Source organism: Adiantum capillus-veneris, chromosome 13, assembly GCF_014529385.1.
Source record: "Adiantum capillus-veneris isolate H3 chromosome 13, ASM1452938v2, whole genome shotgun sequence".
NCBI lineage: Eukaryota > Viridiplantae > Streptophyta > Polypodiopsida > Polypodiales > Pteridaceae > Adiantum > Adiantum capillus-veneris.
The window spans coordinates 73,294,484-73,318,049 of NC_140943.1; positions in this window are offsets into that span (position 1 = coordinate 73,294,484).

The window sequence follows — 23,566 nt, forward strand, 5'->3', positions numbered from 1 at the left end:
GCCATAATCCTCTTAAAAGCTGATGATTTTCTTATTTGAGAGTATTCTTCCAAGATCTTTTACATTGATAATATGGTATCTAAGAGGTTTCTTGTATGTCTTTAACTCATTTTTGTAATGTAACTACTTGAATTTTCAACCCTCCTCTATTTATAACAACGATATGGAATATGGGTCTTTTCAAAGTCCTTTAATACATTACTATAATATGATCACTTCAAATCTCCATCCTCCTCTTTGTCTAATTCTATTCTTAGGTTTCCTCTCACTTTGTCCTCCCACTCTCTACCTCTCCTTGGAGAAAGCATTGAAGGGCCCTTTTTGTAATTCTAACAAAAACTTACTAGTTAGCAAACATTGTTTAGAACTAGAGTAATATCTACTCATGTGCCTATGCCTTCAAGGCTCGATCTGAGCTTGAGATTGATTTGTATATCTATTGGTGATTATATAATACAATCACTCACAATTGTGAATTTTGTAGAAAACTAGAGTACTATGTGTATCTTGAGTCCGAGTAAATGATAACAATCATTGGTGTTTCTAAACACTATACTAAGTTAAGAGGTCTAAGTACTACCTTGAAATATAATTTCCATTAATCTACATTTGTATGTGGATCTGAGGACACATGTTTCTTTTAGAAGTGAGTAAACACTACCAAAAATTTGTGAATGTTTTGGAAGGCAGTAGTCACATTGGAAGCTATGATTGAGCTCATCACTAAAGCACATATACATGTCATGTATCACACGTTTGCAATAGAAAGAAACTAATGTTTTAGGCACTCTCAACTTTTGATTTTTAGAGGATATTCTCTTGGTGTTTCTAAACACCACCGTTGTTATGGAGAAATTATACTCATTGTTCCTCTTCTTGTAAAAGTGGATCTTGGCTTTCAGGAGTGATTTGAGAGTGCTTCCATATATTTGACGAGAAGACAACAAGGGGTATTTTTGAAGGGAAAGTAACAAAAGGTCTAAAAATATGACATCTTTAACATATCTTGGTCATTAAATCAAACAACAAACTTTTGAGAATTCAAGTTTCACAATAGTGGTGTATGTCAATGTATCGGCTTATGTGTAAAATAATATTTTCTTGATGCTAGTCACATTATTCATTCTGATAAGTCTCGAGATCTATTGAAACAATGTAATCTCACATTTAACTTCAGCTCTAACATGCCTTATGCTTATCTAATCTGAAAAAACTTCACAAGCTTGAAAAACTCTTTAAATAGTGTTCTATCTTGACATTATCTCCATGCACCTAAAGGTTGTAGCTTTGTGTAAGTGTTTATTGAAAAACCGTATGCAAATTTGAAGCAATATAAGTGGACATAGATTTTGATTTAGCATGAATCACTATCATTATGAGTGGAACACTGGCATCATATAATATAAGTATAAAAAAGCATCTAAATACTTCGTGTTCAAGTTTTTCTTTGAAATGTTTTAAAATGTAGTACCATACAACTTTATTCATCACATATATACTGAAGTAAGGTCATATAGAAATGGTATAAACTAAACATTTATCAATTTGATTGGTTAAGTACCCTTTTTATCCTTGACTTTTGAACACCAACTACTATAAGAAGTTGCTCTTGTGGCTATCAAAGTCCACCTTCTAGAACAGAGACGTAGTACAAAGGAAGTTGTCATCCAATTTTGTAGGTAATGGTATTTCCACATCTTCAAGACCTAGTATGCATTATACAACATGTGATATTCCAAGTAAATAATTTGTGGTACAATTTTCTAGTAAAGGCTTCAAATGTTTTATGTAAATTTATTAATGTGCTATGGCATTGGAGCTAACCAAGGAGAAGGTGTTATTTATATTTGAGAACTCTAAAATGTACATTGTTTATTCCACTAGGACCATGATATGTGTGAGAATTTAGGGTTTTTGATTTGTTCAATTTATATGATTGTGTTTCCTTCTTGCTAGGTAGGTCCACTTATTTTGAATATTCATTGTCAATAATAATGGACTTTTATGCATAGAAATCATCACATTTGTGGCAAAAAATGGCAACAACTCATGTTCTTATGGTCAAAAGTTCACCCCAATTCAAGAGTGGCAATTAGGAAATTCCCAAACTCTCCAATAAGGTGTTTGTTTTAGTCAATGGAACCATTTGACTATCGGTTCATGTTGAATTTTTACTAGATCAAAACTCCAATCTATCTGAACATTGTAATTTGTTTTCCATGGTTGTCCAAGTAATAATTGGTGTTGGTTTTGATGATCTTCTACCACATAAAATCTATGTGGGTAGATATATTTATTGATTTGAACAAAAATCGTTACCAACCCAAGTGCTTTAATATAGTGTTCTGTATAGCCCTTCATTTATTAGTGTGTCAGTTGAATCTTTTCTTATTAGCCAAGCTACTCATATAATTTGAAGTAAATGGCATTCCCCTGGGCTAGAGATGTGGCTTCCACTTGATTGTTACCAATTTTGACCTTAATTACTAGATCCACTCTATCTTCTTCAAATTCATTCATGGAAATAACATTAATCTGTAATGGTCTCCCATGTTGCTGCTGTTGTTGTTGTCGTAGAAGTCATTATTTAGCCATTCATTCTTTAGCCTCTACTTGTGCTTCATCAACCAACCACTCTTTCTCTTTACTTCGTTGTTTTTCTCTGTGAATCTATTGTAGTATATCATGGGTTAATGGAATTTGATACTTCTTGAGTCTGCATCCACTAATCCAGTTAGGCATTTCTTCTCCTTCTAATGTCGCAAGCTTGGCGGCCCCGCTTGGTGATAGATCTTTAATTACAAAGGGTCCATCCCTTGTTTTTTAAGTTTTTAAGCATGTTGTTTAAGGGTATAAACCAAAACATAGACACATATTTTAATTCCTTTGATCGCACATGCTTGTCGAAAAACTCTTTTTGTCTTCCTTTACTAGCATAGATAGATGCTATTGCTTTGAGGCATAGCTCATCTAGGTTTTCTAGGTCTTCCAATTTAGAAGACAATTCATGACCTGCCCACTCCAATTTTTTAGCTACTCTCAAGGTTGGGATTAAGAATTCAATAGGTAGAATGGCATTAAAACCAAACACCATATTGTAAGGTGTTGTTCCAATGTGGATGTCTTATAGGCCACTCTATATGTCCATAAAGTAGAATGTAGCTTCTAGTCCCAATCCGTTCTTGAATGTCTCACAATTTTAGTCAATAGTGTGCAAAGTGTTTCATTAGTAGCTTCAGCCTACTCATTAGCTTGTAGGTGATATGGAGTAGACTTTTTTTGAATGATCATGAATTCCACTATAAGATTTTCAATAACTTCATTTATGAAATGTGTGCCTCTATCATTGACAATTTCCATGGGTAATCCATATCTTACATAGACATTTTTGTATAGAAATTGTGCAGTGGTTTTGGCATCTTCTTTTTTTGTGGCTTTTGCTTCAACCCATTTTGTGAGGTAGTATGTGGCAACAATGATATATTGGGCATGGGATATGTAAGTGTGAGGTCCCCACCCCGTCGTCTCCAATGGCGGATCTGATGGTGAACCCGGTGGCCACTAGATCTATTGCGGAAGCAAACAAAATGGTTCAGGGTTCGACTAGCGGACGATCTCTCATCACAAAGTGAGTCGAGTTCGAGCCTACTAGCAGGGAGATCTAGCTCCACTTCGCAGGGGAAGCGTACTTATACTATCTAGCGATCCTAAGACCCACTTTCCAAGAGAAGAGAAACCCAAAGTGCCTTTTTTTCCATGTTTCAAAGGCACGTACCCTCGAGATTTCACCGCTCTAGGGGCAATGAGTAATTACTAATATCAAGGTAATGGGGACAGAGAGTTCCCGACCAATCGGCACCACCCATCTCGTGGGCATTGGCAACCTGAGCCAAGCCTCCACTTTCCACCCCCACACTCACACTTCCTTGTGTGACCTAATTACTACCACAAAGGTTGTTCAACATAGATATTCCTTGTTTAATTCCGAATCACATTGTTCCTTAATACATCCCTTCAACCAGTATTCCAAACAGCACCAAGACAGAATTTTAGTAAAAATTCTATTCAAACTTATTCATAAAAGTTCCAATGTTCTGGAGGTACAACATCCCCCCTCCAGCGAGAGTTCACTCCTCCCGTTGTCGCCTAGCTGCCCATACACCTAGGTATGTCCACCGCATAGAAAGCACGTCATGGACACTCCCACCGCATCGAAAGCAAGATGTGGGTTCCCACCACATAGAAAGCAAGTCGTGGGTATCCACCGCATAAAAAGCAAGTCGTGGATTCAAGAACCCTTCACGAGGAACTCTGTCCCCTGTGATTAGTAGGGGGGTCAGGACTGATTCAACATTGGAAATAAAATGAACATGTCGAGCTCAATTTTCCCTAGCAGACATTCTTTTCTAATTGCAACCAGCATACCCATCAATCAAACGTGTGCAATGTTAAAAACAACTTGAATGAAATTATGATCTACCTCTTCCATTTCTTCATCGATGGCCTGTGAGATGGCCGGTATTTGTTCCTCCATGGGAGCTTTTCCCTTCCCGTTCACCTTGCTCATTCCTGCCTCGTGGTCGTGGGCTCCACCAAAGCGAGTCATCTTAACCGGGGCCATTTTAAACTCACTACTTTAAATAATTAACTTGGGGAAAAGAGCTAATGTCCGTAAGCGTCATAACAAGCCAAATGATAGATTAGCAACATCAAACAATGCCTGCTACATGAGAAGTTTAGATTTTTCCATATAGCAATCATTATGGATGACACATAATCCTATGGGAACCGGCTCTAAAGATAATTTCTTGGCTTACATGATTAAGAATAATAGGATTTCACTAATGGAATTACCAGAGAGATGAATTAAGCACGGTTAATCTCTTTCCTAGCAATTAGAGGGTGCAGAATCACCGCATGCATAGGTGTGAGAAAAACCACCTCTTAGAGACTTAATGACAGATTAATCTTACCTTAATTATATCTTAATGCATAACAGAGATGAATCTAAATCAGCTACAATATTAATGCGTGATAGAAAGAGTGATTCTCATCAATCTACACAATTACTAGCTTACCGATTAATTTCTATGCTACCTAGAGAGAGAAAATGATAATAATCGTGCACTTATCATTAATTAAGAGTGATGAATGGCTAATAATTCAGCTACGGGATGATGATTACATAATAGAATATGGTTAAGGAGAATTTAGAGAGTAATTATAGAGAATTACGACTAGGAATAAGCATAATAGACGAGAAATTTAGATGGTAGAGAAAGGAATTTACAGATAGCATTAATTAAACCGTGGTTACCATGATTAAGGGCTGATAATCTTCTCGATTTTCTGATCTAATCGAGCTTCTTGAGGCGAGAATTCGACAGCACCTCCCTCCTTGCTTCTCCTTCAAAAGGTGTGTGAACCGGCAGCACCTTCTCAGAGTATGTGTAGGTGTGTGTGTGTGTGCACTGTGTGTGTGTGAGCATGTGTGTGTGTGTGTGTGTGTGTGTGTGTGTGTGTGTGTGTGTGTGTGTGTGTGTGTGTGTGTGTGTGTGTGTGCAGGTCTTTAAATAGGCTCCTACAGGCTGAAAATAGACCTGGGTTGCTAAATGCATCTGGGAGCTTCCCAGTTAAGCATGGCAAGTCTAGTTCCCTACTCACCAAGTGTCAGGTTGGCTAGTTTAACTGACTCTGAGACCTAGTTACTGGCTTGGCAGCTTTCCCAGGACTCCCACAAGGCAAGAGGGGGCCCCCTAGCTGCTAAAGTTGATCTAGAGTGGCCTAGGACGTGTTCCCACACAGTCCCGGGCTCCGATGCCTCCCCGCTCAATTTTTGGAAAAATTGATTTTTGGCTAAAACAGGTCATACGAGTCGGATTTTTGGTGCCGTAAATTGCTATACAGAGCTCTAACTAAGACGCACTGGACCGAGTACCTTCCATATTTAGCAGTCCTCGGGGTCCGAAAAATGCATTTTTTTGAAATTCAGGATACGGGTGTAGTTTTTCGAGACGATCAAAACTAGTCGCGTCGGGTGACCAAAAACTTGCATATTTGGAATTTTTTTACAAAAATTATTTTAATTCACATTTCGAAGCTTTAAAACATTCTAAACATCATGGCACTGACAGAATTTGGAAAACTGCGAAAAATAGTAACTTTTTCCGTTATGTTCATTTCATGGTACAATGGTGCTCTTTTGATCGGGGTCAGAGACCTTGCAACCTCCCCAACGTGAAAAATTTGAGATGTCCTCATCTCAAGAATTTGTTTGGGTAATCTTTTATGAGCGTTGGTTCGTCCTCCCAAGTTGCATCTTCTTCAGGGTAATCCTTCCACTTTACCAAATGCTCCGTGATAGTTCTGTTGCGTAACTTCCTTTCCCTTGTTTCCAGTACGTAGTCAGGTTGGAGCTCGAGAACTCCTTGTGCTGGCATGACTATCTGATCTGAGTCCAAGAATTGATCAGGGTTAGGAATATAGGGTTTGAGTAAGCTGACGTGGAATACATCATGAACCTTCAAGTTTGCAGGTAACTTTAGCTTATAAGCTTGGTCACTCACAACCTTAATGATCTCAAATGGCCCACAGTACCTTGGGCTTAGCTTATATCTTCCTAGTGATAAGTTTCTTTTCTTTGGTCGGACTCGTAGAAAAACCTTATCCCCTTCTTTGAAAGTTCTTTCTGAACGGTTCTTATCTGGATAGTGCTTCTGTCTATCCTGAGCGGCCTGAATGTCCTGGCGAATAGCTCTAGTTTGTGCTTCCATATCTTCTAACATCTTTCTAGATGCTTCTACCCTGATGGTTGGATCTGAGAAGTTCAGTGGTGCTAAGCAGTCCGGTCCATAAAGAGCTTTGAAAGGTGACATTCCAATGCTTCTGTGTTCGGAATAATTATAAGCATACTCCACCAAAGGTAGATATTGTAACCACTTCTTTGGTTCTTGCGAACAATAGGCTCTGAGAATGTCCTCGATGACTTGATTAACTCTCTCAGTTTGCCCATCTGTCTGCGGATTATACGCTGTACTGAAGGCTAATTGTGACGCAATAGATTGGAAAAGAGAAGTCCAAAATTTTGATGTAAACTTGGCATCTCTATCACTGACGATACGCTTGGGCAGACCATGTAACCTAAAAATCTCCTTGATGAATACCCGACCAACATCTGAAGAGTAAAGGTTGTCTTTACGGGTATTAGATGAGCCACTTTTGTGATCATATCAACAACCACGAAAACAGAATCATAACCTCTTGTAGAAGGTAATCCTGTAACAAAATCCATACTGATGCATTCCCATTTCATCTGGGGTATGTCAAGAGGTTGAAGTTGCCCTGGTAGCTTGATTCTTTTGGCCTTTATCCGCTGACAAGAAAGACATTGCCTCACATAGCGAAGGATGTCCCCTTTCATTCTAGACCAAAAATAACTCCTCCTGACAGCATGAAGAGTCTTAGCATAGCCTGGATGTCCGGATGTAGAGCTATCGTGCGCTTCATACAAAATGGCCTTCTTTAAGGCTGGATCTCTGGGTACACAGAGTCTATGTCTGTAGTAAAGACATCCTCCCATAAGAGAGTAATATTTAGCTTCAGGCATCTTATTCTGTTGGACTAGTGATGCTATACGCTGGTACTCTGGATCTACTAGAGATGCTTCCTTGATTCTATCCTAGATAGGGTTATTTGGAATAGAGATAGCTCCGAGAAAGAATTTTTGGCTAAGACCATATGCAACTGCATTTTCCTTCCCTGGTCTATACTTTATGTCAAAGTCATATTCCTGTAATAGCTCTATCCATCGTCGTTGTCGCATATTGAGAATAGGTTGAGTAAAAATCCATTTTAAGCTCTTGTAGTCTGTAACCAGCTGAAACTTGCGTCCGAGAAGATAATGTCTCCATAACTTCAGTGCATGAATAACTGCTAAAAGTTCCAAATCATGAGTAGGATAATTCTTCTCGTGATCCCTCAGCTTTCGTGAAGTATAAGCCACTGGTCTTCCTTCTTGAGTAAGAACTCCACCTACAGCAAATTTGCTAGCATCGATTGCTACTTCAAATTCCTTACTGAAATCTGGAAGCTTTAAGATAGGAGCTCAGAACAATAACTCTTTTAGTTTAGCAAAGCTAGACTCGTGCTCGGTCTTCCATTCGATCCTCATCCCTTTCTTTAGGAGTTCCGTCAAAGGTGCAGCAATACGTGCATAGTCCTTGACAAAAATCCTGTACCATCCCGTTATCCCAAGAAATCCTCTGACTTCGCTGACGGTAGATGGTTGAGGCCAATCAATGATGTCCTTGACCTTGTCTGGGTCCACTGAAATCCCTTCAGCCGATATGACAAATCCAAGATAGTTGACCTTTGGTGAGCAAAAAGTGCACTTGCTCTCTTTAGCGTAAATTTGGTGTTTTCGAAGAAGATCAAGTACTTTGCGAACATGTTCTTCGTGATCTGCCTCGTTCTTAGAGTAGATCAGAATGTCATCAAAGAAAACCAAGACAAAATCATCCAGGTAAGGTCTGAAAATATCCTGCATAAGTTGATTGAAGCTTGCAAGATCATTTGTTAGACCAAAAGACATTACTGTGAACTCGTAGTGTCCATACCTAGTATTGAAATCCATCTTTGGAATATCCAATTCCTTGATCCTGATTTGGTAATATCCTGACCTTAGATCTATCTTTGTAAATATTTTGGCGCCGTGGAGTCTGTCCAAAAGTTCGTCAATCCTTGGAATTGGATACTTGTTCTTGACAGTTACCTGGTTTAGTCCTCGGTAATCTATGCATAGCCTTAAGGTCCCCTCCTTCTTTTTCTGAAAAAGAATTGGAGCACCCTAAGGAGAAGTACTGGGTCGAATGAATACTTTCTCAATGAGTTGCCTAAGTTGTTCTTTGAGTTGGATAGCCTCTGGAAGTGACATTTTATAAGTTCTTTAAGAGATAGGTTCACATCCAGGGATAGTCTCAATCTCATGATCTACCTCTCTGTGTGGTGGAAGGTTTGTAAGGTCTTCAGGGAATACATCATCATACTCTCTCAACTAGTTTGGTCGAAGTGAGGTATCTGATTGGTCCACCTTGTTGAGTTTACTGCATAAATTTGCTGACCCTTCCTTAGTCCCTTCAAAAGTCTACTGGCCTTAACTAGAGTAGCCCTAGGTCTCCCATTTTTCCCTTGGATTAAGGCTTCATTACCCAAGTTATCTGTAAAGGTAAAATTCCCTTGTGCACAATGTATGTGGGCCCTATTTAGCTATAGCCAGTCCATCCCTAGTATCCCATCAAAGAATCCTAAGGGCAAGGTTCAAAATTGGGTAGAAGTTGGGTGTCCCCCTAAATCAAAATCGATTTTTCCTGCAGAATGTTGAGATACGACTTCCTTGCCGTTTGCTAACTCTACAACTAGCTTGCTTGTTGGGTACTTATCTAGCTTTAGCTTCCTCATGCATCTGGGTGAAAGAAATGAAAGAGTACTACCACAATCTATAAGGAAGTTAACTTATTCACCTCGGAGATATCCTGGCGTATGAATGACTGCGTATTGCTCGCAACCATTGGGATTGTCAATTGTAGCATGTAGGGTTTCTCTCTCCACTGCTTCGTCACCCACAGTTGGTTGTACCACTACGGCATTCACTCTGGTGGTAGCTCCACGCCCTCGCCCTCTATTCATCCTTCCTCGTCCTGCTCTTCCATTAGCTTGGCCACGCCCACGGGTATTCAAGGGTATGGCATTGGCATTGGTTGCCTGAATGTTCCTGGGGGTTTTGGATTTGTAATGCCCATGCTCGTCGTAGCCATAGCATCGGACATCAGGGAACTCCATGGTTGCGGTGGTAGCCACAATAGGGCGCTGGTTATATTCTTGGTTGGCTGGTATGTTATCCCATGTAACATTTAATGGCCTAATAACTTATGTGTAGCGGAAATTAGCATGAACATAGTAGGCATTTCATTAGAATAGATTCCTAATGAGAATTACAAGAGTGCTTGGGTGGAGAGAGCAACAAAAAGCATAACACCTAGTTAGATAGCATCAACAATACTTTCAAAAGAGAGAGAAATTAAGCTATTGACAACAGTTGAGGACCGGATTTTCATGGAGCCGGTCCCCCCTCCAAAAGGCTTTGTATTATGGTTTCTCCCATCAAGAGAGACATTGTACAATACAATTCTTTGTGTTCCTTCAAGACTAGCTAGTGCAATGAAGATGGAAACTTCATGCACTAAGCAAAACACTTAACAAACACAACTTTAATTATCCCCGTTCTCAGACCCAAGACCTCACACACCTTCGAAGATGGTGAGAGCTAGCAGGGTATGAGAGTAGATTGAGAGGAAGAAGGAGTATCTTACGAGAAAGATGTGTTAGAAAAAAAGACGTAGCTAAATAGATAATTGAGTAGATTACTTAATGGAAAGAGACAGATTTACATACACGAGATTATAGAGTAGAGAGAGAGAGAGTACACACAATATACGTGGTTCACCCAATGTGGGCTACGTCCACGGGAAAGCAGCCACTCAATGGCTTTAGTACTTCAAAACAAGAAGTAGTTTACAAAGGGATTATACCCTTAATGGAGCTCCCGCCTTGCTTCACTCTCACCACCTCACACTCACCTTGTTGCATCAACTTCACACTATGAAATGTGTGTAGAAATGGCCTCCTTTCATAGGCCAAAAGGGTTGCCCTCTCTTATGAGAGACAGCCATGTGTAGCCGCCCTTGTGCGAATAAGTCCAAATCGGACCCTCCAATCCGCCCATGTGTGACCGCCCTTGAGAAGACAAGTTCGCTTTTGAATTCAGCCACCGGCCATTGAATTCGGACACCGGCCACCGGCCATTGACTTCCGACCACCGGCCGCCAACCATTGACTTCCGACCACCGGCCATCGGCCATTGACTACCGGCCACCGGCCAACCGACTGGTTGTTTTCCGACCACTTTCCGGCCGCCGTCCGGCCATAATATTCTGGCAAAAAGGAATATTCCGGCGAAGAAAAAAAGTCTCGAGGGCCTCCGCCCCCGAGGCCTCTAAAGTTGCCCCTGATTCTTGTCCGTGAAAATTTTGGTTTCCGGTGAGTGATTTTTCTTCACGCACGATGGCTTCTCCTCATAATGGGGGCCTTACAAATGTGCGCTTTTACCACAGAAAATTACAAGGGTAAATCAGGCTCCATACTTAACAATCTCCCACTTGGAGACTGATCTCCAAACCAAACCTGTGACTGCTTTCCATTCTGGCTTCTTATCCTTGAATGCCGATTAAAGATGAGCAAAAGCTCAACTTCTCCTTGTTGACCACCTTTGTAAACATGTCTGCAGGATTTTCACTTGTATGCACCTTTCCAAGCTTTAGTTGTCCCTCTTCCAAAAGAGTGCGTATGAAGTGATATCTCACCTCAATGTGCTTTGTCCTTGAATGAAAGGCTGAGTTCTTCGCAAGATGGATAGCGCTTTGGCTATCACTGTACAAGACACAATTGTCTTGTTTGAATCCAAGCTCTTCTAAGAATCTGTGAAGCCACAGAATTTCTTTGCTTGCCTCCGTCATTGCTACATACTCTGCTTCCATGGTAAAAAGTGAAACCACTTTCTGCAGCTTTGAAGCCCAACTTACTGCTATGCTTCCAACCGTGAACACATAGCCAGTAGTGCTCCTTCGAGTATCTTTGTCACCTGCCATATTTGCATCAGCATACCCTTCTAGAAAAATATCAGTTCCTCCAAAATACAAAGCATTTGTTGTTGTCCCTTTTAGATAACTAAGTATCCACTTCACAGCTTGCCAATGCTCTTTACCTGGGTTGTCCATGAACCTACTCACAACTCCCACTGCATGTGCAATGTCTGGCCTTGTCCAGACCATAGCATACATTAGAGAACCTACCGCTGCAGCATATGGAACTTTAGACATATAGGCTTATCTCCTCTTGTGTCTTTGGACACATATCCTTCGTTAGTTTGAAATGATCAGCCAAAGGTGTAGAAACTGGTTTTGCATTTTGCATTGCAAACCTTTCTAGTACCTTCTTGATGTAATCTTCTTGAGATATCTTTATTGTCTTCTTCGTCCTGTCCCTTGATATTTTCATACCAAGTATCCTCTTTGTAGCACCTAAATCTTTCATTGAAAAAGATTTGGACAGCTCCTCTTTTAGGTCTTTGATGTCCTGCATGTTAGCACTTGCAATCAACATGTCATCAACATACAACATTAGGATGATGAATTTCCCATCTCCCCAATTCTTCGTGTAGACGCAGTGATCCGAGTTGCATCTTGTGAATCCATGATCCAACATCCATCGATCAAACTTCAAGTACCATTGTCTTGATGCTTGCTTTAAACCATACAAGCTCTTCTTTAATCTGCAAACTATTTTCTCCTTACCTTTTACTTCATACCCCTTTGGTTGAAGCATGTAGATTTCCTCCTCTAAGTCACCATGAGGGAATGCCGTATTTACATCCATTTGCTCGAGATTTAGATCATGAGCAGCCACAAGGCTTAAGACAAGCCTAATTGAGTTCATTTTTACAATAGGAGAATATATTTCATTGAAGTCAATACCTTTCTTTTGAGAAAACCCTTTTACCACAAGCCTAGACTTGTACCTTTTCTTCCCACCTTCTTCTTCCTTCAGCTTGTACACCCATTTGTTTTGAAGTGCCCGCTTACCTTTAGGCAACTCAACCAACTCCCATGTTTGGTTGAGATGTAGTGAGTCCATCTCCACTTGCATGCTCTTCGTCCATTCTTCTTTGGATTCATGTTGCATAGCTTCTTCGTATGATTCCGGCTCTCCAGAATTTGAGATCAAGAGATGGTTGAAGGAAGGAACAAACCTTTCTGGAGTTCTACTTGCTCTTGTAGATCTTCGGGGAATAGGTTGAGGCTCCTCATTTGGTTGACGTTGTTGCACATTCTCACCGTTTGCAGTCCTTGAGTTTTCACCGTCCTCAAGCTCCATGTACTCATCACCTGTTTCTTTTGTTTGTTTTCTTTCCAAGTAATCTTTGTACATATTTTGTTCGTTTAAATTACATCCCTACTCCTTAAGATTTTACCATCTTCAGGATTCCATAGGCGATACCGAAAGTCTCCTTCTCCATAGCCAATAAGGAAACACTTTTTGGACTTTGCATCTAGCTTTGATCTTAGGCTTCTATCTATGTGCATGAAAGCCTCACACCCAAACACTTTGAGAAATGCATAATTCACCGGTTTACCTGTCCATGCCTCTTATGGAACTCCTCCATCCAAAGCCGTTGACGGTGACCGATTAATTAAGTACACAGACGTACTTACAGCTTCCGCCCAAAGCTCAAGCGATAGGCCTGCATGTAGCCGCATGCTTCGTGCTCGTTCCATGATTGTCCTGTTCATCCTTTCCGAAATCCCATTTTGTTGAGGTGTCCTTGGGGTTGTCCTTTGCCTCCGAATGCCATTGCTAGCACAAAAGCTTTCAAAAGCTTGGCTGCAATATTCGCCTCCATTGTCGGATTTGAGGCATTTAACCTTGGTACCCGTTTCATTCTCCACAAAGGCTTTCCACCTTTGAAATATGGAAAATACATCGGATTTATTCTTCATGACATAAACCCATGTTTTTCTAGTCGCATCGTCTATGAATGTTACATAGTATAATGAGCCACCAAGTGATGGTGTACTTGCAGGACCCCAAACATCAGAATGAACCAACTCAAGTTTTTTATTTTTTCTTTCATTTCCTGATTTTTGAGATTTTACCCTCTTTTGTTTACCATAAACACAATCTTCACAGAACTCTAAGTCCACTTCTTTCAAACCTAGTAGAAGCTTCTTTGTTTGAAGGATTTGCATTCCTTTGGCACTCATATGCCCAAGTCGATAGTGCCACACTACACTATCAACTTCTGTTGTTGCTGCACAAGCTGAAGGTTGCATGCTAACAATACACAAGTAAAGTGTACCGACCTTTTCTCCCTTGGCAACCACCAAAGATCCCTTTGAGATCTTTCACCGTTTATTTCCGAATGCAATGTTGTGACCTTCATCGTCCAATTGTCCTGTAGAGATTAAATTTTTTCGAAGAGAAGGAACATGCCTAACATCTTTAAGCTTCCATTCATTTCCATTAGTAGTTTTGACAGAAACTGTACCTTTGCCGACAATCTCACAAGCTTCATCATCTCCCAAGTATACATACCCAAAATTACCTTTGGTGTAGTCTTGGAAATGTTGCTTGTGTGGTGTCGCATGGAATGAAGCCCCGGAATCTACTATCCAGGAATTAGACACATTGTCTAATGAGAGAATTAGAGCATCTTGCTCTACTTTACCTGCCACATTGGCCTCCGATGTTGGCTTGTTGTCTTGAGACTCTGTCTCCTTCTTCTTCTTGGACCAACAATCCTTCTTGGCGTGGCCCTTCTTGCTGCAGTTCCAACATTCAAGAACTGACTTTGTTCGTGACTTGCTTCGTCTTGAGCGATCACGACCCTTTTGGATTTTGAACCTCTCCTTAGGCCTTCCTCTTGTTTCCACTGACAATGCAGCACTTGATGATTCTCCTGTGCTTCTCCTTCGTATTTCCTCGCTTAGGAGAACACCCACAACATCATCAAACTTAAGAGTATTTATACCAGAGATAGAATTACTTACAGCCATCACAAGGCTGTCCCAACTATCCGGTAGAGATGATAATATAAGGAGAGCTCGCACTTCGTCATCGAAATTGATTTTCACCGATCGAAGTTGACTATGTTTGTGTTAAAGTCATTTAGTTGTTCTGCAACTGAACCATTCTCTGCCATCTTTAGATTGAACAAGCGCTTCATAAGAAATATCTTATTGGATGCCGATGGTTTCTCGTAGAAGTCGTCAAGTGACTTCATCAAGTCTTCCGTGGTCTTCATCTCCGAAACATTGAAGGCCACCGTTGACGCCAAGCTTAACCGGATTGTTCCCAGGGCCTTTCGATCAAGGACAATCCATGCTTCATCTGCCATCGTTGCGGGCTTCTTTGCAAGACCGCCTAGTGGCAAATAGAGGTCCTTCTGGTAGAGATAGTCTTCAATCTGCATCTTCCAATGTTGGTAGTTTTTGCCGTTGAGCTTCTCAATCTTGAGCTTCCCTTCCTCCGCCATAACTCCCACTCAATTCAAGGAATCCTTTCCTTGAGATAATTTAGCTACGAGAAAACCTTGCTCTGATACCAGTTGTTAGGAAATAAGAAGTAGCTAAATAGATAATTGAGTAGATTAGTTAATGGAGAGAGATAGATTTACATACACGAGATTATAGAGTAGAGAGAGAGAGAGAGAGTACGCACGATATACGTGGTTCACCCAATGTGGGCTACGTCCACGGGAAAGAAGCCACTCAATGGCTTTAGTACTTCAAAACAAGAAGTAGTTTACAAAGGGATTATACCCTTAATGGAGCTCCCGCCTTGCTTCACTCTCACCACCTCACACTCACCTTGTTGCATCAACTTCACACTATGAAATGTGTGTAGAAATGGCCTCCTTTTATAGGCCAAAAGGGTTTCCCTCTCTTATGAGAGACAGCCATGTGTAGCCGCCCTTGTGCGAATAAGTCCAAATCGGACCCTCCAATCCGCCCATGTGCGGCCGCCCTTGAGAAGACAAGTCCGCTTTTGAATTCGGCCACCGGCCACCGGCCATCGGCCATTGACTACCGGCCACCGGCCAACCGACCGATTGTTTTCCGACCACTTTTTGGCCGCCGTCCGGCCATAATATTCCGGCAAAAAGGAATATTCCGGCGGGAAAAAAAGTCTCGGGGGCCTCCGCCCCCGAGGCCTCTAAAGTTGCCCCTGATTCTTGTCCGTGAAAATTTTGGTTTCCGGTGAGTGATTTTCCTTCACGCAGGATGGCTTCTCCTTATAATGGGGGCATTACAAATGTGCGCTTTTACCACAGAAAATTACAAGGGTAAATCAAGCTCCATACTTAACAAGATGTACATCTCCTCACATATTCACTCATATGTAGCATAGCTTAGCTTAGTAATTAGCTTGGTAGAGGAGATGAGCATGCATTGAAGCTTGGCTCTTGGTTGGATTTGCATCCACATGCCAAGAGAGTGTTGATGTAGGCTTCTATCTCACAAGCTTCGAGTAGGTGATGAGTTCTCCATTAAAGCTTGGGAAGAGATAGTCTTCTCTTTCTTCACACATGAGCTTGTGTGAGTGTGTGTGTGATAATTCCCTGCAAAAATCAGCCCCCTCTCTCTCTCTTGGGCGAGCCCTCTTGCTAATTGCTCTTGTTGAAGCCTCATTGGCCCTCCCCAAGTCAAGCCAATGATTATTAAGCAGCATGAGTGATAGCCTTCTGACATGTGTCCCCCTTTCCCCTTTTGTGAGAGCTTTAGGTAATTAAATAATTAAACTAAACTCTCATTGGACCCCTTTGCCTCCTGGCCAATAGGAATCAAGCAAGCCATGGGGCTCCTGAATGCTCATTGGACCCCTTGGGAGACTGCCCAATAGTCTTCTAGGAGACTTAATTCTCATTGGTTTCTTTTATTAAATGTTTTCAAATTAATTAAACTAGATTTACTCTAGCTTAATTCTCATTGGTCCACTTCAAGGGTCATCCAATAGAAATTGGGCACACCTTGTGAGCATCTGGCCTAGGGAGCTGACATGTGTCCCTCATTCCCTTTGTGTAAAGGGAGCCTGTGTGTGTGTGTGTGTGGCTTTCTCTCTCATCCCCTACCTTTAGGGCTCGCCCCCTCCCATGTAGGGATGTGCAAAGACTTTTAGGGCACACACAAAGCATCCAATTTTCCCTAGGGTTGACCTTTGGACACAACCTTTGAATTTTGGAACCTTAGCATTTTGGAAGTCTTAATGGGCTGAACCTTAGGGTCTTTTTAGCCCATTGTTGCACATGGCTCTTTTGCAGATGGCCCCCCCTTTGGATCCCTACTGTGGCCGGTCTGCTAGCTTAACCAATATTCTAGCTTTTTCTCCCCTGGCCTTCCCCACATTAAATGATCAGTTTAATATGAGAAAATCATTTAGGAGAATTAGATATTGATTATTATGACATTACCTCTCTCTTGAAATCATAGTCGTCCTCGACTATGGTGTAGAGAAGATAAAGCATGTTCATGAGTCCTTTTCTTAGCGGGTAGAGGATCCCTATGTTACCCTACAACATCATTCCACAATGGATGACTAGTCCATTTGGCGCTTGAGAGCCTGAGGCTGCCGCAAGCATGTCTGCACATTAGTCCTATCAGTCTTCCATAGTAGAGTGACAAGATCTACTTGGTGTTTGGGAGACGTTGTCTCCGCAAACTTGATCTAAGCATGCATACTACTTCATTTTTGTGCACAAATAAAGAAAAAGAGAGTCTTATAAGACAAAAATTTTGTTCATTTTTAACATTTTGTACATTTGCTTACTCTTGGGAAGCATTGTAAGCATTGACAAGGTTTAGGTTATCCTTTAATTGTATGCCTTGCATCCATCTAGCATCTTCAAAAGGATAATTCTTAAACTTAATAAGATATCGTCGGATAGTCTTACCGCCTCTTAATACCTTGTCTTCATGTCGGAGAATGGACTCGGGCTGCAGCACCTCTTCTTGGTCCTCGATCTCCGGTGGGTCTTCAATAGTTGGTTCTTGAGGTGGCTCTCCTTTGTAAGGCTTTAATAGGCTCACATGAAAAGCATTGTGTATGAGCCAATGATTGGGCAACTTGAGTTGATAGGCCATCTCATTGATTGGCCTAAGAATCTGAAAGGGACCATAGTACCTTTTTGCTAGTTTAGCATAGTACTTTTGGTGACCCGTAGGATTCTTGCCCATTGTGTGCCTTAATCGAGCCTTGGGAAACTTTAACAAGACCCAATCGTTTTCTTTAAATGCTTGGGCTCTTCTGTGCTTGTCAACAGCAGCCTTTTGACTTTTCTGTGAGATAGAGATAGCATCCTTAATCTTTTGGAAAGATTCTTGTAGGTCTCGGCTATACTCATCTGCAGCGAAGATCTTCCCATGTACCTTAAGTAGCAAGGGACTTTTTGATCTTCCCTCAATTACCTCGAAAGGTGCTTTTCCCGTGGAAGTATGTATAGTGTTATTGTAAGCATACTCCACTAAGGGTAAGTACTTCTCCCATTGGGATCTTTGATCTACTTCCGTTACATAGGCTTTTAGTAGATCTGGAATGGTTAGGTTAGCTATTTCACTTTGGCCATCAGCTTGTGGATGATAGGCCGAAGAGAAGTTTAGCCTTGTTCCTAAATTCTCAAAGAGACCCTTCCAGAAATTACTGGTCATTCTAGGATCTCTATCCGACACTATGGACATGGGCAAGCCATGGTACTTGAAAATTTGTGAAATAAAGAGGGTTGCCATTTGATGGGCTTTGATAGTCTTTTTGACAGGTATAAAATGAGCTTGTTTACTAAACCTGTCTACTATCGTCCATATTCCCGTATTCCCATGGATAGACTTAGGCAATCCAAAGATAAAATCCATGGATATGCTCTCCCATGGTGAATTAGGGATTGGCAAGGGTTGAAGCAATCCAAGTTGCTTCCCTCTATCAAATTTTGTCTTTTGGCATACCACACATTTGGAAACATACTCTTGTATGTTCACTTTCATGGTAGGCCAATAGAAATATGTTTCAATTCCCTTTAAGGTAGACTGAATCCCTCTATGCCCCGCATAAGGTGGAGCATGAGATTCATACATTACTTTCTCACGTAGTGAGTTAGTAACGCATAGTCTATTTCCATAGAGAAGATAACCATCTTGTAAAGTAAATAGTTCTTCTTTCTTCCCTAATGCAAGGGCTGAAATCACATCTCTAAAATCGGGATCAATAGCATACTCATCTATCATTGAAGATAGATCATTGTGAGTTGTTATGGAAACCGCATTCACTCTCGGCCGTCTTGAGAGTGCATCAGCTACTTGATTATGCTTGCCAGCAATGTGAGCAATATGAAAATGAAATTGCGAAAGGAAATTTGCCCACCTCATTTGTTTTTCAGAGAGCTTGGTCTGCGTCATGAAGTACTTAAGACTTTGGTGATCCGTTCGTAGAATGAAAGGAGTCCCCAATAAGTAGTGCTTCCATGAGTCTAAGGCATGTAGAACTGCAAGGAGTTCCTTTTTGTATATGCCTAGAGCTTGCTCAACAGGGTCGAGCCTTCGACTCTCATAGCCTATGGCATGCCCTTCTTGGAGCAAAACAGCTCCAAGGCAATCACCACAAGCGTCGCATTGGACCTCAAATGGTTTTGAGAGATCCGGTAGTGTAAGCACAGGTTGAGAGATAAGCTTTTCGAAAGCATTGTTCTCCTTAGCAGACCATGTGTACCTAACGCTTTTCTTTGTTAGGTCTTGTAATGGTCCCGCAATTTGTGAGAACTTTTCTATGAAGCGTCTATAGTATGCACACATACCTATGAAGCTTCTTAGTTCATGAAGATTCCTTGGTTTAGGCCATCCTTTTATTACCTCTAACTTGGATGGATCCATTTGGATGCCATCTTGAGAGATAATGTGACCTAAATACTGAATCTCTTACAAGAAAAATTCACTTTTCTTTCGATTAACATAAAGTTTATTCTCTCTTAAAACTTGAAATATTACATGGAGGTGTTGTTTGTGTTCCTCCAATGAATTAGAGTAGATGATAATATCATCAAAGAACACTCTAGTGAAGGTTCGATGAGGCCTGAATAGCTTCTCCATCAAGCGGTTGAATGTGGCTGGTGCATTGGTCAAGCCAAAAGGCATGACAATGTATTCGTAAAGACCTAATGTAGTACGAAATGCGGTCTTTACAATGTCTTGATCAACTATCCTTATTTGATGATAGCCACTTTTTAGGTCAACCCTACTGAAGTAGGTCGATCCTTGTAGCTTATCAAATAGGTCTTCTACCCGCGGAACGGGAAACCTATTCTTGATAGTGATCCTATTTAGTGCTCTATAGTCGACACACATACGATATGTGCCGTCTCTCTTTTGCACTAATAGCACAGGTGAGCAAAATGGAGATGAGCTTGGCTTAGCCATACCCTTCTCAACTAACGCATGCACTTGCCGCATAATCTCCTCTTCTTCAGCTTGAGAAACTCTATAAGGAGGTTTATTAGGCGGTGAACTTCCTGGAAGAAGTTCAATTGCATGGTCATCATTACCTCGTTTAGGAGGTAGCTCACAAGGGATGTTGTCAATAAAAACATCTTGAAACCCCTTGAGAAAATTGGATAATTCTAATTCCTTTTGGTTGCTTTTATTTTCTTTTGCTAAAGCATTAGGTTCATTTTGAGAGTCTTTAGCAAAAATCATGTACACGGAAATAGAGCTCTTTATTGACTTGTTGAAAGCTGGTGTATGTACAATGGGGATGGTGTTACCCATTTCCTTAGCATCTATATACATGTCTTTTTCCCTGAACTTAAAGGAGATTCTCCTTTCAGGAAATTTAACATCAGCAGCTAGGCGGTCAAACCATGGTGCCCCTAGGATTACATCCTCACGCTTGAGAGGAGAGATAAAGAAGTCCTCTTTGTCCACATAGCCTTGGACATGAAGCCTCAATTTCCCGATTAAGGGAGTGACTGAAGCTTCTTGCCCCTTGAAGGCACTGTCTGCGGGTAGGACATCTCCCATCTCGTAGGATTGTATTCCTAGCTTGGTGGCCAACTCTATAGATATAAAATTGTGAGTAGAACCAGGGTCAAAGAGAATAAAAGCATCATGTTCTCTTACCTTTCCCCAAGCATGGCATAGAGGACATTAGGAGATTTCGGAGGTCTTTTGGAGGGCCTTTTGGTAGAGAGAGGAAAATAAGCTCCTCCAATGAGAGAAGAGCCTACGTTACGTAGAAAAATAGATTGATATTAACAAAAATATAAAAGGTGTCCCTCTCCTCATTTAATAATCTAGTGGTCCTTGAAGACGAGCACTCTCTTTTATTTAATGCGAGCACCTTTTTCAGAAGGTAGATGCGGTGCATTTGATACGCGATACGTCATCACTAGAACTCAAAAAGTCACAAAACTATCAAGTGGTGGAAGATTTTGAAACTTTTGATACTGCCAATGCGTCCGGAACACACATATCTCCTAGAAATGAATGTCCAATTGCCTCGCTTAGACATCCAAAGAGGCCAAAAATGTCAAACACCCCTAAAAGAACATTTTACTAACGGCGCGCGAGGGGGCATTTCAAAATTTTGGAATGCCTCCTCGCGCGCCGTTAGTAAAAAGGCCCTTCTTCCCTCTTTTTAGGGAGCTTTTTGAGAGGAAAATGTCCAAAAACCTCTAAAAAGGGGCTTTTTGGAAAGATAAGTGTCCAAAAATAACTAAAAAGAGCTTTGTACTAATGGCGCGTGAGGGGGCATTCCAAAATTTTGGAATGCCTCCTCGCGCGCTGTTAGTAAAAAGGCCCTTTTTTCCTCTTTTTAGGAAGCTTTTTGAGAGGGAAATGTCCAAAAACCTCTAAAAAGGGGCTTTTTGGAAAGATAAGTGTCCAAAAATCACTAAAAAAAGCTTTGTACTAACGGCGCGCGAGGGGGCATTCCAAAATTTTGGAATGCCTCCTCGCGCGCCGTTAGTAAAAAGGCCCTTTTTTCTTTTTTTTAGAGAGCTTTTTGAGAGGAAAATGTCAAAAAACCTCTAAAAAGGGGCTTTTTGGAAAGATAAGTGTCCAAAAACCCCCAAAAATGGGCTTTGTACTAACGGCGCGCAGAGGGGCATTCTAAAATTTTAGAATGCCTCCTCGCGCGCCTTTAGTAAAAAGCCCATTTTTGGGGGTTTTTTGACATTTTTTGCCTCTCCGGATGTCGGAATGAGACAAGTAGACATTCGTTTTTAAGGTATTTTGGCGTTACGGATGCATTGGTGGTGTCAAAATCCTCAAAATCTATCACTATTTTACAGTTTGTGACTTTTCAACTTTCAGTGATGACGTAAGCTGCATTGAATGCGCTACACCTGCCTCCTGAAAAAGACGCTCGCATTAAATAAAAAAGTGACCGTTTTCAAGGACGATTGGGAATATAAATCTACTTTTCAGAGTGTCTGGTTGTCCTTTTGGACGTACTCACAAGGTGCAAGTGCATTTTAAAAAAAGTTTCTAGAGAGAGAAATACAATTTCTTACAAGGCCCTCCAAATGATTTCCGAAATTTTCTAATGGATCCTTTGTGGTGATTTTGGTGAGTCTCCTCCTCTTGGATTTCAACGAAGGAAGCTCTAGGAGGATCTTGGCGGTTGTTATTTTGGGGACAAGCGCGGTACGCATGCCCTTGTTCGCCGCACTTGAAACACCGGTTATCCTTACGATAACGCTCAAGCTCTTCAGGAGAGAGTTTATTCTTACCTTTGTAAACTCCCTTCTCTTTAGCTTTGTTGGAATTTCCCTTAGGAGACTTTGGGACATTGTCCTTCCCCTTAGGCTCATTGGAACCCTTGTTTTCCGGGGGCTTATTATTTCTTTTTTCCCCCGTTTGGAAATTGATTCGAGAGGCGACCATAGTGTGGTGTATTACCGCCGATATGGTACGTGGTCTTTGGGAGTTGACACACTCCGCCATTTCTTTGGTTAAGCCCGCACAAAATTGTTTCTTTTGCTCTCCAAAATCCAACTTTTTAAAGACAGTGGCTTTGAGTTGTAGATCCCAAAACTTGTCTACATATTTGTGGATAGATTCATTGGGAGAGAGCTTTAAGCTTCGCCATTCGGTGAGTACTTTGTCTTTGGCATCGGTGGCCAAAAACTGATTCATAATGGAAGCTCTTAAAGCTTTCCATGTTCGTGGAGCTTCACCGTTGGCTCGTAGGCTAGACCACCATTGTCTGGCGGACTTTTGAAAGTGCATAGCTACATGGCGTAGCTTAGAGGACTCCGTGCAGCCCTCATCTCCAAACGCCGCATCGAATTGTTGGATAAAGGCCAAGACTTTGTCCGTAGCACCAAAGGTACCATCATAGGTAAGGAAAGAGATGCTTTTCCCTCCCTCTTTGAATTTCTTCAACTTGGACGACCTCTTCCATGCGGCATAGGATTTCCTATGGCCTCTTCTTTTTGATGGTTTAAAGGTTGCACCATCACTTTCTTCAGAAGGTGAAGAATTTGAAGAAGGTGGAGAAGAGGGTGACCTCTTTCTCGCCTTTTTCTTGTCTTGATCTTTGTCGTCTTCACCATATCTTTCATAAGAGGAAGAGGATGAAGAAGATGGAGAAGAGGGTGTCCTCTTTCTTGCCTTTTTCTTCTCTTGCTTTTTATCATCCCTCTTTGAATTATGGCGTGGAGAAGAGTGTGATGGTCTTCTCCGCTTTGGTGGTGACGGAGAGCATTTAGCCCGCCGTCTTCATGGAGCCATCTCCGCCGAGGTGGCGGGAGACTCGCTTGTTTCTTGTTCCTTCGGTGGAGGCTCTTGAGTTCCTATACTCATTCTTGAGTGGATAATAAGCTAAGATATCGAGCCGGAGTTCCACTTTCAGTAATCCAAAGGTTTTGACTTTGTTTGCTGGGATCACATTGGTGACGTTATCCAAGAGCCAG